This window comes from Bos javanicus, chromosome 2 (assembly GCF_032452875.1).
Source record: "Bos javanicus breed banteng chromosome 2, ARS-OSU_banteng_1.0, whole genome shotgun sequence".
NCBI lineage: Eukaryota > Metazoa > Chordata > Mammalia > Artiodactyla > Bovidae > Bos > Bos javanicus.
This window is the reverse complement of record NC_083869.1, coordinates 55,954,589-55,969,823: the sequence shown is the minus strand read 5'-3', so window position 1 is coordinate 55,969,823 and position 15,235 is coordinate 55,954,589. Positions and strand designations below refer to the sequence as shown.

At 34.8% G+C, this 15,235-nt stretch overlaps 1 long non-coding RNA gene across 1 annotated transcript; it reads right to left on the bottom strand.

Annotated features, from left to right (window-relative positions):
* Positions 1–946: 946 nt before the first annotated feature.
* LOC133260488 (uncharacterized) lies at positions 947–15,028 on the bottom strand. Its single transcript, XR_009740834.1, has 3 exons — positions 14,918–15,028; positions 5,261–5,401; positions 947–1,066 (listed from the first exon to the last, which is right to left on the bottom strand). It is a non-coding gene; the product is annotated as an uncharacterized LOC133260488 (long non-coding RNA).
* Positions 15,029–15,235: the final 207 nt, after the last annotated feature.

Below are 15,235 nucleotides of genomic sequence, written 5' to 3'. Positions count from 1 at the left end.
AGAGACACAGATGTATATATAACAGTCTTTTGGACTCTGTGGGAGAGGGAGCCGGGGGATGATTTGGGAGAATGGCATTGAAACATGTATAATATCATATAAGAAATGAATTGCCAGTCCAGGTTTGATGCAGGATACAGGATGCTTGGGGCTGGTGCACTGGGATGACCCAGAGGGATGGTATGGGAAGGGATGTGGGAGTGGGGTTCAGGATTGGGAACATGTGTACACCTGTGGCAGATTCATGTTGATGTATGGCAAAACCAATACAATAGTGTAAAGTAATTAGCCTCTAATTAAAATAAATAAATTTAAATTAAAAAAAAAGAACGATCTTTTTGGCCCTCATGTGTACCATGAGCTGTATATTTCTATTCAATGAGAATCTAGCTTCAGATTCAAAGATTTATTGCAATACAATAAATTATATGGAAATATAAATAGGCTTAGCGGACTTGGGATTTTATTTCTAAAAATTAAAAAAAAAAAAATGCACATGAATAATATGCCAGGAACAGAAACCTATTTACAGAGATATTCTACAGAAGACTAAACAAAAACATATAAATTATTGTTTCAAGGTTAAAAAAAATAATAATAATTCTCCTTGTGAGATAGCCTAAATCACAACATACTCACAAACCTCTCCCTCCTTTGTCAAGTAAAATCTAGCAGGGACAAGTTTTGTCCAAGTGGTGTATTGACAGTCAACCTGCGTGGATGATATGCCAAATTTCTTTGAAAAGCAGAGTTATACCCAAAGAATAAGTAAAAGATAATTTGTATTCTGGCCTTTTTGGCATCGAACTCTGAATTCATTTGCTACTGCAATAATCAGATCATACTGCAATGATCACTAGGAAAGTTCAGCGTAGTTTCAGGCATCTTTATGAAGACTAAGAGTGGAAGAGATTACGTATACATCCAAGCAAACCTTTACCTGAACATGTTTGATTGGATTCATCTTCATTACTCCCACAATCATTAGCTCCATCACAAAGCCATCTCTTGGGGATACAGCGATTATTCTTGCATTTAAATTGATCATCAGGACAGCTATGATTGTCTGGGGTGGGAAGGGGGGGGAAGAGGAGAAGCAAATTTAATAATTTTAAACTAGATAAAATTATAATTATTTTAAGGGAAAGATATGGAAAATTTATGGTAATTATATTATAGTACAATTGATCTATATCTTCTGTCATTCAATGTCTCATATTTTATACCAAATAATAATACACTAGGCTGTGTTAAAATGTAGTAGTTGTATAGAAAATATCAAGGAATTCAAGTTCATATACAAGGAAATACATTCATTTTTCAAGTCTTCAGAAAAACCAACTATATCACTATCTCTTTTCTCATCCCTAATCACAATAGGTGATTTAGCTTCAGATTTTTTACCAAAAACATAAAGTTAACCTCAAATGTTAATGTGGAACATAACAAGTAGGTATCAAATAACTTAATCATATATCAAAAATACTTTTTTTTAAAACCATACATCTACACAAGTACTTCTTGAAACATTAAATAAGCTTGATTGTGTTATGTTTTGCTTAATGTTTCCTGGGGCTAGAAGGAAAATTCTAGAGAAAAATGCATTACTTGTGACCTGGAGTTGGTGCTAAATAGGAGATTCTGAGTAATTCTAATAATGACAATAATCATCATGAGTCTTTTCCCCTAATACAAACAAATAAATGTGAAGCCGCAAAATATACCGAGGACATGATCCACCCTCTAAGGGAAGCTGACCACAGCTGACATGATCCACCCTCTAAGGGAAGCTGACCACAGCTAAGGATTAAACCTCTAGTATCTAAGCACAGCAGGAGGCCATTTAAGGTTTACCTCCTGTGATCTTTTCCCCTGCATTCTGGAGTCTAAATTCCTAACTGATTTGACATGCTCTTCAGTATCCGTTTTATAATTTCTACATTCTTTCTGAAGTAATTTTCCTTGTGCCCAGTAGTTGCACTTCTGTATGATAAAAATACATGTTGGTATTAGTTCTATTTAGAATTTGAAAAAATAGCCAATTTATCATGCTGTTGCATAGCAAATATATTCCTTTCTAGTCAGTTTCTACAAAACACTATTTATTTAAAGTAGTCATAGTGATGAAGCAGTTTTTATCACTTTTCAGAAGTTCTCTTTTGTGCATAGTAAATAAATGTGAGGAAAAGGCCTTATGTTTTCTGTTATTTACGTGTGATTAACATTTTCTATTCACTTTAGGGACTTTAACAAGAATAGCTGCTCAGGAGGATAAAAGTCATCCAATATATTAGAGGGTCAACATTTTCAAGTACTAACATTATGCATAAGCACTTTACAGAAGCTTGATCAGAAACCTTTGCTATTTTCACAATGTTATAAATGCAAGGTTAAAAAGGAGGACCAAATACAATCATTGTCTTGTGATTTGGAGTTGAGAACTAAAATGATAACAGAATTCAAGGTTGAAGCTTATGAGTACTTGCAATCTAAAATAAACTCCTGAAATTAATTATGCAGTGCTGATATATTAACTATGGGATCCCAAGAATATAATGCTGCTTAGAATCATTGCTGGAGAAGGCAATGGCACCCTACTCCAGTACTCTTGCCTGGAAAATCCCATGGATGGAGGAGCCTGGTAGGCTGCAGTCCATGGGGTCGCTAAGAGTCGGACATGACTGAGCGACTTCACTTTCACTTTTCACTTTCATGCAATGGAGAAGGAAATGGCAACCCACTCCAGTGTTCTTGCCTGGAGAATCCCAGGGATGGGAGAGCCTGATGGCCTGCCGTGTATGGGGTCGCACAGAGTCGGACACCACTGAAGCAACTTAGCAACAGCAGAATCATTGCAATGTTTAAAGAAGACACCATGTTGCTGGAAGGTGACCAGAGATGTTTAATTTTACTTTGCCCCTCTGACTCAGTCATTCATTTATCCATGTGCTAGCTACTGTGCTAGACACTGAGACTACAAAGATGCTACAAATTAATGTGTCCCCTCATATTCATTTATAGATGCATCAAATAAATAAGCATGAAGTTGCAATATGGTTTTGCAACTACCATAATAAAAGAATATCCAAGAGATGTTTAACTCAAGTGGGCGGTATTGAGAAAAGAGATGGCTAGTATACAAAAAAGACTTCCCTGTGGAGATAGTGGTAAACTGTGGTGAAATTCATAACTGGGAACAGAGAATGCAATGTCACTGAAGACAAAAAGAGAAGGAAAAGAAAAGTTTTAGAGATTTATAAGTAGTTCCACTTGATAAAGACAAAGAGGGTAAGTAGAAACATGATAGACATTTAAAGCCAAAAATGACATAACATGAAGTACTTTATATGAGAGTTAATGGATTTTAGAATTTAACTTTCTGATTATCCAGTTATTGAAGTAACAAGATTACATTGCTATTAATCTGGAAGAAGTATGGAAAGTGGGCTTTAGTTAAGGGAAGACTAGTGAAAGACTAGAATTGAATACAGACTATACATAAAATTGGAGAAGGAAATGGCAATCACTCCAGTATTCTTGCCTGGAGAATCCCATGGACAGAAGAGCCCAGCAGGCTACAGTCCATGGGGTCACAAGAGTTGGACACAACTTAGCGACTAAACCACCACCAACTATACATAAAATAGAAGATGCCAGGAAAAGCCCATGGTGTAGGCTTGGATGAGGGGATAAATAAGTGCTAAAAATAATGAACAATACAGACTAGGAATTTTAATACTACAATTAACAGTGCAAATGTAATGTCCCTTATACTCCTGGAGGAAATTAGCTTGTGAGTTGGTGAAAAAAACAATCATGCAGAACATGAACCTATAGGATTAATTCCTAAATACTGTAATGGAACACCTCTGCTCTGCACAGGCACTGTGACTATGCAGGGAGTTGATACATAGGGAGCATTCATTGCAACCATGAATAAACATTAGAGTCATGAAGAATGAGACAATCTAATCAATAAATAACATATTGTTTGTGTTAAAAAGAAGAGGAAGAAAACACCCTTTATCTTTAGATGAAATTCTCCTCCCACTTCAAAATTTTGGGCTGGTTGTATCAATTTAATATTTAACATTTTATTTGCAGCACAATTTAGAGTATAAATATTAATATTAATATGATTGAAAATAAGTACATAATGTTGAATATTTGGAATGTAATATTATACTTATATATTAATTAAATTTATTTTATTATATATTTTATAAACTTTGAAAATAATTTTTAAAGTCCATATGTTAAGAATTTGTGCCCAAATTCATATTACAGGTGCTCAGACCAATTTTGCTCATTCTTAACAAAGAATCTTTAAAACTTCATCTTTATATTCTTGATATTTTAAAAAAAAAGGAAAATGGAGGATTGCCAAAAAACTCTAAATCAGTTCAGCCTCTTTAACTTAAAAGTCATTAATTGAAAAATAATCATTTTCTTTTTAAAAATAATGTATCTAAGTCAAATGAAAAGACTAAAGATAAATATGTCCAACATATACCTCTCTCCATATGAAATATTTTATATCTTTCAACAACACTAAGGTAATGATTCGAATCAAATATATTTTCAAAAGTTTATTTAATCTGCTTCTCAAATTGTTTTCCTCTACATGTGTGGGTCATTCCCTGATCCCTATGAGAAACATGAAACTATTCCTATTGCCACAAATGAAGACGAGCTAAACAGAAGGCAAGGGGAGAAATCAAACATTTAACTTCCTTAATAATCTGAGTGTCCCATATGTGCCTCCTACTATGAACTGAGCCAATGAAGTTAGGTAATAACATGTTCCCAACACATGTCTGTTTCCTTGGACCATCTCCAAGCCTCTGTTGCCAAGGAGCAATGGAGTGGACCGTGACCTTCTTTATGAGTAATTCTGCCTTGGGGGAGTTTAAATTGAGTTTTCACATCTTTAAATTCAGAGATCTGAAGGGGTCTCCTGGAGCAACCTTCCAACAATGGTATGGTGGTGCTGATGGCACAAAACAGGAAAGAAAAGAATTTCTGAAGCAACCAAAATGGTAATATTTAAAGATGTGGAAGGATAAGAAAAATTGTGCTTTAAAGGTATACAAAGAAGGTCATCTAGGTCTAACGTCTATACAAAATGATGACTGGGAAAAAAGAAAAAACAGTTCAATTTGCATTAATGATAATTTTAGATATTCTCCCCCAGACTGCTTTAATAGTTCACACACTCAAAAACTCAGCACGTATTAATATAACTTGTAGGAGAACCTACAGCAACTGAGTGAATCTTCATCACTTCCATCTAGACAGTCATCATCACCATCACATTTCCATCGAGCTTGGATACAGTGTCTGTTTCTGCAGCGAAATTCTCCAGCTTTACATATCTGAGGCAATACTTCTCCAGGATTAACTAGGGTTTAAAAACAAACAAACAAGGTATATAAGCAATACTGGATATTTTCAATGCATTAAAAGATAATTTTGTATAATAATAACATATTGATTTAATTGCATTTCACATAAAATAATGAAAGCATTGTAAAGGCAACCATCGCTGGAAATGAGAAAATTTTAAGTTTTTCCAACAATAATTATTCCACAAGAATTGTGGAGATTCATTTTAAGCAAATATCACCAAAATAATAATAACAACAATGATAAAATACCATCTTATATTTTTGTTGTTTGTAGTTTTACTTTTTAAAGAACTTTCATTCAGAAGCTTAACTGAAGGCATGGCAAAGAATTTTATTATCTCAACCTTTAGAGTCATACATGACTGAGCTACTAACACTTTTACTTTTCACACATAAATACATCAAAAACTAATTAAAGTGAAAAGACAAGGGAATAGCACACAGCATTGATGGTTATGTTTATATCACTGGTCTGAAAGTGTAAAAAAAAAAAATAAAACAGATCTGGTTAAATATTTACGGAAATTTTAAGTTAACCAAAACAATCTCATTATACATCCAGATTCTTTGGAGTGTTTTTATCATATATTCCATATTCTCTAATCAAATGTCAGAAATTCCATTAATTGGGATTTATTCACATATTGAAAGGGCTACTGTAGTAGCCCACTTCTCTGAGTGGATTCAGTAGAATCTTAAAACTGAAGGGAATGTGATGACAGCTAAAGTAAATGATCTGTATTTCATTGACTGAAAAAGACACTGAATTACATAAAAAAGTGGCTTATTACTAGAAGAAACAGAAGCCAGTTTTTCCATTCTAGATCTAATGGCTTTAAATTTTATTTGGGGTAGCTGGTTCACATTGATGAACTGTCAGAAAACCTATGTGGACTTCAATAATAAGGGGTATTAAGAAAACATATGTGGCATTTCCAGAACACTCTTTTAACCCTTTAACCCTTGTATTTTCCCTGAGGCAAAGAATGAAAGAGGAAACACAGCACTGAACCACAGCTGCAAAGAATCTGCTTCAGAGAGTGAGGCAACAAGACACAAGGCATGTGGGTGCATGGGGTAGAGAATGGAAAACTGTCCCATATAATCCAGATTCTCATTTAAGGTCTTTTTAAAAATACTAAGGTCTTAAGGGTGAAACATACAGTCAGTGTGGTGAGTGAAACATTTAATGAGATCAAAGATAATCGTGTATTTTCTGTTCCCTCTCACAAAAGCGGACTTTGTATATAGGACCTAACAGTAATTTTTCCTCCTTGTTTAATCTTTCTCAATAACAAAATGCAGAAGAAGCAATTTCTTTAATGCTGCCATTGCATAAAGTCACTTGAAAGTAACAATTTTTAAAAGAATATATAGGTACATATTCATATAAATGTATATATATGCATGCATATGTATGCATGTGTGTATATTATGTGTGTGTGTGTGTGTGTGTGTAGTTGTTTTGTGTGTGTCCAATTCTTTTGCAACCCCATGGACTGTATCCCACCAGGCTCCTCTGTCCATGGGATTTTCCAGGCAAGAATACTGGAGACTGAGCCACCAGGCATGACCACACACACACACACACATATATACACACACATATATATGTATGTATAAAGAGAGCAAGGAAAAAAGAGAACACATCTCAGGGAAATGACAATAAATAAAAACAAAAATGGCAGGTCACTGGGTCCCTTACTCAATCCCAGGGTAACTTTTATAGTAGCAACTAGGAATGAGGATGGGAATCATGACAAAATGGAGGTATAATGTGGGATGCATCTGACCATCTCTAGGATTTAGCTTTTCTCTCAGAATCTCTAGAACGGATCACTGACAACATGCAAATTCCTCTTATTTTGAACTTTGTCTGCTTGGTTAGATCTTAAGATCTTTGAGGGTGGTATAGTTCCTTCTTTTGACTCTACATAAGTCCAACTTAGAACTGGAACTAGTAGCTTGATTAATTTCTATTTTATAATTATTAAGCCTAATAGTCAATAGTCTCTCAGAATTAATGTTTTTTCCCTATGGGACAAAAAACCTGATTGGAGATGTAATCAGTTTTCTTCCCTACTTGAGTTCAGGTTTAAGATTTTCTTAAATCATGTCAAAAGAAATAGTCAATTCTGTTGTCTCACAGCTTGAAGATTGCAGAAAACAAGAAATGATTGATTTCAACTGATAAAAATCTCCCTAATTTAAAAGATGTTTTTACATGATCTTTGATCAAATAACTTAATTCACAGTTTTAAGGAATGATCAAAAATATCCATAGACAAGAGTGAAATCATACTTGCTTCTGAAAAATTATATCTATATTAAAGAAGTTTAATTTGTCTAGGGAAAGACAAACTATCCTAGAAAATTGATATTTCCAAATTAAATACTCTTTAACATAATCAATTTAGAGACAAGGTCTTTAAGTCCACTTAAGGTTCAAATGCTTTCAACCGATAATTAGATCATTATGGAATGAATGAAAACAGGAATAATTTCTAAACTTGTTTTAAACACAGTTTCATATATATGTGGGTAGTCAGTTATTTTAAAATGATGTTTGCTCATATACAGTTGGCACTTTTCAAAAACAGATTACAAAGGCTACATTTTTATTTTTCATGATAGGTTAAGGATAATTGCTTGAAAGACAGTAGAGCTTACCTCCTGAGATAATTTAACTTTTGTATTTACTGCTTCTGATAATTATTTATATCAATGTCATTAATACATATGAGTAATCACTTGTAACAGCAGTTAGGTATCACTTATATCTATAATGACACATATTAAACATATACGAATATTTTTGACATTTAAAAGTTTGTCTACAATTCTTCTAAGCCCTATAATTTGTTGGACAGGCATTTCTTCTTCGTGTTTCTACATGTCTTGTGTCAGCTTCTTTCTGGACTATTTTTTCAAGGATGTTTAAATAGCTAACAGCCTCGGAAGATACAAATGGTGCTTCCTTTTAGAATAGAGAGCAGGTTTGCTCCTTAACCAGGATAATAAAAGATAATATCTCTCTTCAGAGCAAAGGTTGGGTAGATTTTCTAGCAGACTTTTAAGCTCAAGAGTTCTTCATCTGTGGTACAAACACATTCTGTGTGCCACCTCTACCTGGCCTCTCTGGGCCTAGTCTTCATATGACGTGGAGGTGGGATGGAGCAAGGAGAACCAAAGTGAATGTGCAACTTAGTGACCTGCTTTGATTAATAAAATCGTTTCTGCCTGATCCAGGAATTGCATGTCTTTTGTCTAAATCTATGAAACTCTGGTGGGTTAACATGTTAGTTGGCAATGTGGGTAAACTTTCAGACTCTTCATAATCATAAAGATTTTTTTTAAGATGTTGAGTTCTAATTTCCAATATCTCCCAGGGCATTTGGCATCATTACTGTACTCAGCCCTAACCCACACCTTTCAGATGTAATCAGTAGTTATATCACAAGAAATCATGTTATCAATGCTGACTAGGTTTGTTCAGGACATAATGATAAAAGACAGGTCATCTTTGAGCCCACAATGCCCATTATCACATTAAAATCTAATGTGATAGGTGATAATATGGATAAGATAGCAATTTAGACATTCCAAAATGTGGTCTTTTTCTTAGCATTCACCTACCTGTGGAACTGGGTAGCAACATTATCTACCAAATAACCCAAACTGATGGCCAGGCAATCTACCAAATCTTGCAAGAATCAACATGATGATGAAGCAAGTACATCTAGCATCAATTAAGAGAGTGAATAGCTTCCATTAAAAAATAAGACCATTATTCTGTACACCTTGCACAAACTTCTACAAAGGCATTATTTTATAAGTAACGTTCACATATCTTGTGTTTTCACAAGATTTTTGACTATATGAAGGACAATGTCACATATTACAGAACAAAAAATGCCTAGAATAGAACCAGGTACAGAAGAAATGTTCAAAAATACTTATTGCCTGACTTCCTGGAATTAACAGAGGCTGATGATTCTATATTACAGCCATTATTACAGTGAGATATTCTATCTCTGGAGATTGAATAAATACTTTAATACTTCAATAAATACATTACAACTTCAACTGGCTCAGCAATTAATGTTCTATCACCCGAGAATGTGAACAGAGTTAGTTTAAAGGGGGAAAAAAAAAAAAAAAGATATGTAACTAGAAAGAAAGAGCGATAAAGTTCTCCCCATAACCAAAACATACAGGAAAAGTTCCACCATCCATGCCACTTTGTTCCAAGGCTTAATGTGATGGAACCCATGTTGCACTTGGGTATTTAGGCACAACCATGAATTACTTTCAGCATATTAACAGACAGTATACTTGTAATCTTAGCTTCAGAGTTGTACTTGAATTTGAAAACTGATTCAAAACCTATAATTCTACTGTCAGGGTCACTTCCAGTAAAAATATTATAACATTATCTCACTAGTAAGAAACCTGGAAAAGTAAGAAACAATCCTTTAATTTTGGCTTTGAAAATAAAATGACATGAATCATGACATGCCTGGCAAGGAGCTGCCAGTTTTCACACATCCTATGATACCTGCTGCTAGAGCAGTGGAATTAGAAGGTCTCTGCACGACCCATCAATAAACTGCAAGGGAAATATGCACCCCAGAATTAACTCTTTTCTTTGGTAAAAACTGGTAGAATGATTGATAGTATTAATGTCCAGATCATAAAGAAGTAAATGAAGAAAGCTTACTAATAAACTTTTAATTATTTTAGTTTTAAATCATATATTTGGACTTCAGTTCAGTGTTTGAATTTAATACATATGGTCCTGACCTTGGTTTAATAAGCTTTGGTGCCCAAGAACAAGTTTCTATGTTTCTAATTTTGCTTTTCTTCTCTTCAACCCCATCGTGGTAATCTATTCTAAACTAGCTTTTACTCCTCTCTCAATTAATGTTTTGCTGTTGATTATACCAAACTTATGATTAATTAGTAATAAAACCATTAGTCTAAGATAAAAATATAGTACAATTTCTCAATTGTTCTTGTATGTTTCACATTAGGATATGTTTATTTGCTTAACAGATTTTTTTTTTTTTTTTTTGGCATTTTGGGAGTACACCATTTCTAACTATTCCTTGATTTGAATAGGGGAAGAGAAAAACCTAAAAGAAAACTTGGAAGTTGTAGTTTGCTGAATGACTCTGTGTAAGCCTGCCCATATAGGAAGGCAGTGTGAAAAATGCTGCTATGGTTTTTGAATTTTCTCCTTATCATAGCAGGATGACCTTTCATTAGATAGAGTGGTCTTCTGAGCAGCCAACCTAAGTGGTACATAATCTTCTGTGAGTTCCTATGCACAGGAGGCCATAAATATTCATCTGGATGAGGCTTCTAAACTTTTTACTGCCTTAAACTTTTTACTACACATTAGATTGCATATATCCTAGAACATAAGGCTTGTCACAGCTGAACAGATAAATGGCTGAGCCATAGCAGAGCACTGTTTTTGACAGAGGAATATATCTGGTGCTCCAGAAGGTGAAGAAGGTCACAGAGTACCACTGACATATAATTGTGCAATGCTACCCTTGGATGACCAATATTTTGGTCAATGTTTAAGTTGATCTCTTGGGTAAGGCATATTGGAAAGTTCTATTCTTTTTATTTTTTTTTCCAGGCCACAAAAGAGGCGTTTAAATAATTACTGTGCTATTGTCTCAATACTCTAGACAAAATTATTATGTTATTTTGAAAAAAAAAATAGTGACTATCATTTTTTTAGGAGCTTATCTTACTTTCTTGGTATTACTCATGTTCTCATTTATTAATTTTCTATGTTGTGATTTTTCCCTTCAAAGTCATCAAGATAAATTAAAAAGAAATAAACTCACTTAATCAGTAATCAACTGGTTTTACATATGCTTCTACAGGGCAGTAAGTTTCCAGTTACTACACTAAACCAGGTCTCATTTCTAATTGTAAGATTTGACCATGACACAGGAGGCTCACAAAAACGAAGAGCCCAGCCTACTCTCATTCTTAATTCCTTCCAGGCATGGCATTAGAATGCATCCTTAATCAACCATGTAGCATACCAATATTTTTTCTGTTGGATGAATGCCTCCTCTGGCATTGCTTTCTGGCACAAGTTCATTGAGAAACAACCACTGGTGTCTAATTCTGGCCTGACCATCTGCCAATGGGTTTTTGTTCATTTGATGCCAGTTCAGTGAGGATGACTAAAACCAGGAAGATCATATCTCAATGATTGCAGCATGTATTTTTGTTTTGCTACAGATTAATATTGAAAGCCAGTTAAAATGTTATTCCAGTTGAATAACAAGTCTGTAATCTGGCCTAAACTAAGTCAGAAGCCCAGAGGAATGAGCATTAAAGAGAGGTTAGTGACACACTGATACTTGTCTTGCCTTACAGTCTGCAACCATGAACTCCATGTATTTGTGTCCTTTCAAACTTTAATTTCCTCATCTGCAAACTAAGGCTAAATTATCTTTATAAAAAATTTGTTAATAAATTAATAGAAACTGGAATAATTTATATAAACACACTTTAAGTTTTTTGCAATAAATTAGTTACTATAATATTTCTCTTAATTTTCCCCATTACATTAGAAAAGAATCGAGATAAGTTTCATGCCATATGAAAAATCTAGTAAAATTTTAAACTTCCGATGCAGTAACAAATTCTCAAATAGTCACCTGCTTTTATGATTTAACATTGTTTAGTATAACATCTATAGATAAAAATACTAATTCTATCCCCTTTAATTGAATTGGAGTTACCTCATCCATGAATTATAAATATTAAAATACACCAATAGTCTCACAGTAATCTCCTTTAACTTTCACCATATGTATAGTCACATATAAACTATCATATAAAATCTCTTAACATCAGCTAAATTACCAACATTGTGCATAGTATTTCCTTACAAACAAAAAGTTACCTAATTTTTATTTATACAGAGATACTGCTGCTAAGTCGCTTCAGTTGTGTCCGACTCTGTGCGACCCCATAGACGGCAGCCCACCAGGCCCCCCTGTCCCTGGGATCCTCCAGGCAAGAACACTGGAGTGGGTTGCCATTTCCTTCTCCAATGCATGAAAGTGAAAAGTGAAAGTGAAGTCACTCAGTCGTGTCCGACCCTCAGCGACCCCATGGACTGCAGCCTTTCAGCCTCCTCCGTCCATGGGATTTTCCAGGCAAGAGTACTGGAGTGGGGTGCCATTGCCTTCTCCGTATACAGAGATAACCCAGTGATAAATCTTTTATATATATCAATATCAATATAGGTATAGATATGCCAACACATACTGCTGCTCCTAAGTCACTTCAGTTGTGTCCAACTCTGTGCGACCCCATATACAGCAGCCCACCAGGCTCCCCCGTCCCTGGGATTCTCCAGGCAAGAACACTGGAGTGGGTTGTCATTTCCTTCTCCAATGCATAAAAGTGAAAGTGAAGTCACTCAGCCGTGTCCGACTCTTCACGACCCCATGGACTGTAGCCTACCTACCAGGCTCCTCCATCCTTGGGATTTTCCAGGCAAGAGTACTGGAGTGGGTTGCCATTCCCTTCTCCATGCCAACACATAAGGAATCCATAATTTTTAATGGGGGATAAGAATAAAGGAAATAGAGAGGCAAATAATACATAATATCATAGTTTACACAATTAAAAATTAAAGAGCTAATTAGAAACTTTAAAGTTTAAAAAGTCATCTAGTTATTAGTACCTGATGTATACACTTTCCTTCCAATTACCCACGATGAAAACAAAGATGAAAATAAAAACTCTTAAGATTACTGAGAAATCAGCCTCTTGATCATTTTATTGACACTATCCTTACTGAATTTTGACTTTTTTCAAGACCAAGAAGATGAGATTTGATATTCACTGAGAAGCCTCTCAAGTTATTCCAGTTGAAACTGAATAAGCTCATCTATCTTTAGGTGGAATGAAACGCCCTTTGCTCCTCCAGTACTGACAGTAAGGTCTGTGGTGACCATAAAAAGGAGACACTGCAGTGCTACTTTTCATCTTTGAGAGGAATTCTTGGGGCAGAACAAAGGCAGGAATGGACCTGGTGAAGATCCACAAAGGTTACTATCTTTGTATGCATGTGCCTCTGTGTGTGTGCATTTCATCTGTTCTAATGGCAAAGTCATCCAGCTAAAGTAGCATAGAATCCCATTTTGTACCAGAAGAATAGTCTTAGAAGGATCTATGCTAGAAATCAAACTGAGAAAGATACACATGAATCATACCATTTATCCCAACAACTAAGATAAGATTTAATATACCAGGCAACTGGACAGACTTTCTGCTGTTCAGAGCAATATTTAATACCTGTCTGTTCCCAAACTATAGGTCTTGGTAGATCTCTTCTCTTCTGATGTAAGCAAACAACAACCAAACAGAAATTACTAAATAATATCACTGAACAAAGGGAGGGATACCATCTGATGAATCAAAGGAAGTACACCTTAGAGAACTATTTCCTACAGGCAGTGTCTTATATAGGCAATTTTAAAAATTCTATTAATAATGGGGGAAAAAAAAAACCTTGCCCATGGATAAATTCATATTTGTTTTCTGAAGTATATTAGATCAAAATATTCTCTAGTTATAAAGAACATTTCTAGAATTTTGAAGACAAATTTTGTTTGGTCATTAAGTAGCAAGTGCAATAAAGAAGATTTCAACTAATCTGCAATATTATTTCTTTTAGAGAAGAAAAGATGTGGATAAAATAATAAAAATGTTGATTTCTAAAGCTATATCTATTTATAATGCCATTATTGAACAATAAACTACTAGGGTGTTTTGATGTGGATCCTTATAACTATATATCATAGAAGTTATTATTATTTCTACTACTGATAATAATCATAGGTAATAGTTGCTGGATTCTTATACTGGATGATACACCTTGAAATGCCCTAGTAGTTTATTGTTCAATGATGACATTATAGATAGATTTTTCATTTATATGCAGTTACAGTTACTGATGGTGAGGATCCCTAACAATTTCCAGAAATATTTTCTTCTGTGGCATATAATTATTTTTAACTTTTACTAAGCTAGATGCTTCCCTGGTAGCTCAGCTGGTGGAGAATCTGCCTGCAATACAGGAGACCCTGGTTTGATTACTGGAGGAGGGCATGGCAACCCACTCCAGTATTCTTGGCTGGAGAATTCCCGTGAACAGAAGAGCCTGGGGGGCTACAGTCCATGGGGTCGCAAAGAGTGAGCTACAACTTAGTGACCGAGCAAAGCACAGCACAGCAAAAGATCGATGCAGCAGTGCCAGGAAACTCAGCTAAACTGCATTATTATCATTATTCATTTGTATATTAGATATTAATTCCTTTAATTATTTATAGTCTAATTATACCTAAGTTATTATCTGAATTTCTCTTTCCAAGTTTGATTTTAATTCCTTTGGTTTCATCTGCTATTATTTGTCAAAAAGGCACAAATAAACCATGAGTGTAACATGAAAAGACACTTACATATGCAATTGGTCCCATTTTCATCTAAAAGTTGATTATCAGCACAGGCACATACTCGGCCTCCTGGGATGGCCAAGCACAGTGTACTACAGCCTCCATTATTGACTCGGCACATATTGTCACCTGCAAGAAGAGTGAAGAAACTTTGTCAGAGAACTCTTGACTCCATATAAAGTTAGCCAGTTGGGGTTCATGTTCTTTCTAGGAGATGTTTTGTAGGCATACAAGTGTACACACATATATACCATGGACACATTCATGTAATCAGGATTCCTGTAATCAGGATTCCTGCTGAATCATAAATGAAATCTAAAAAAG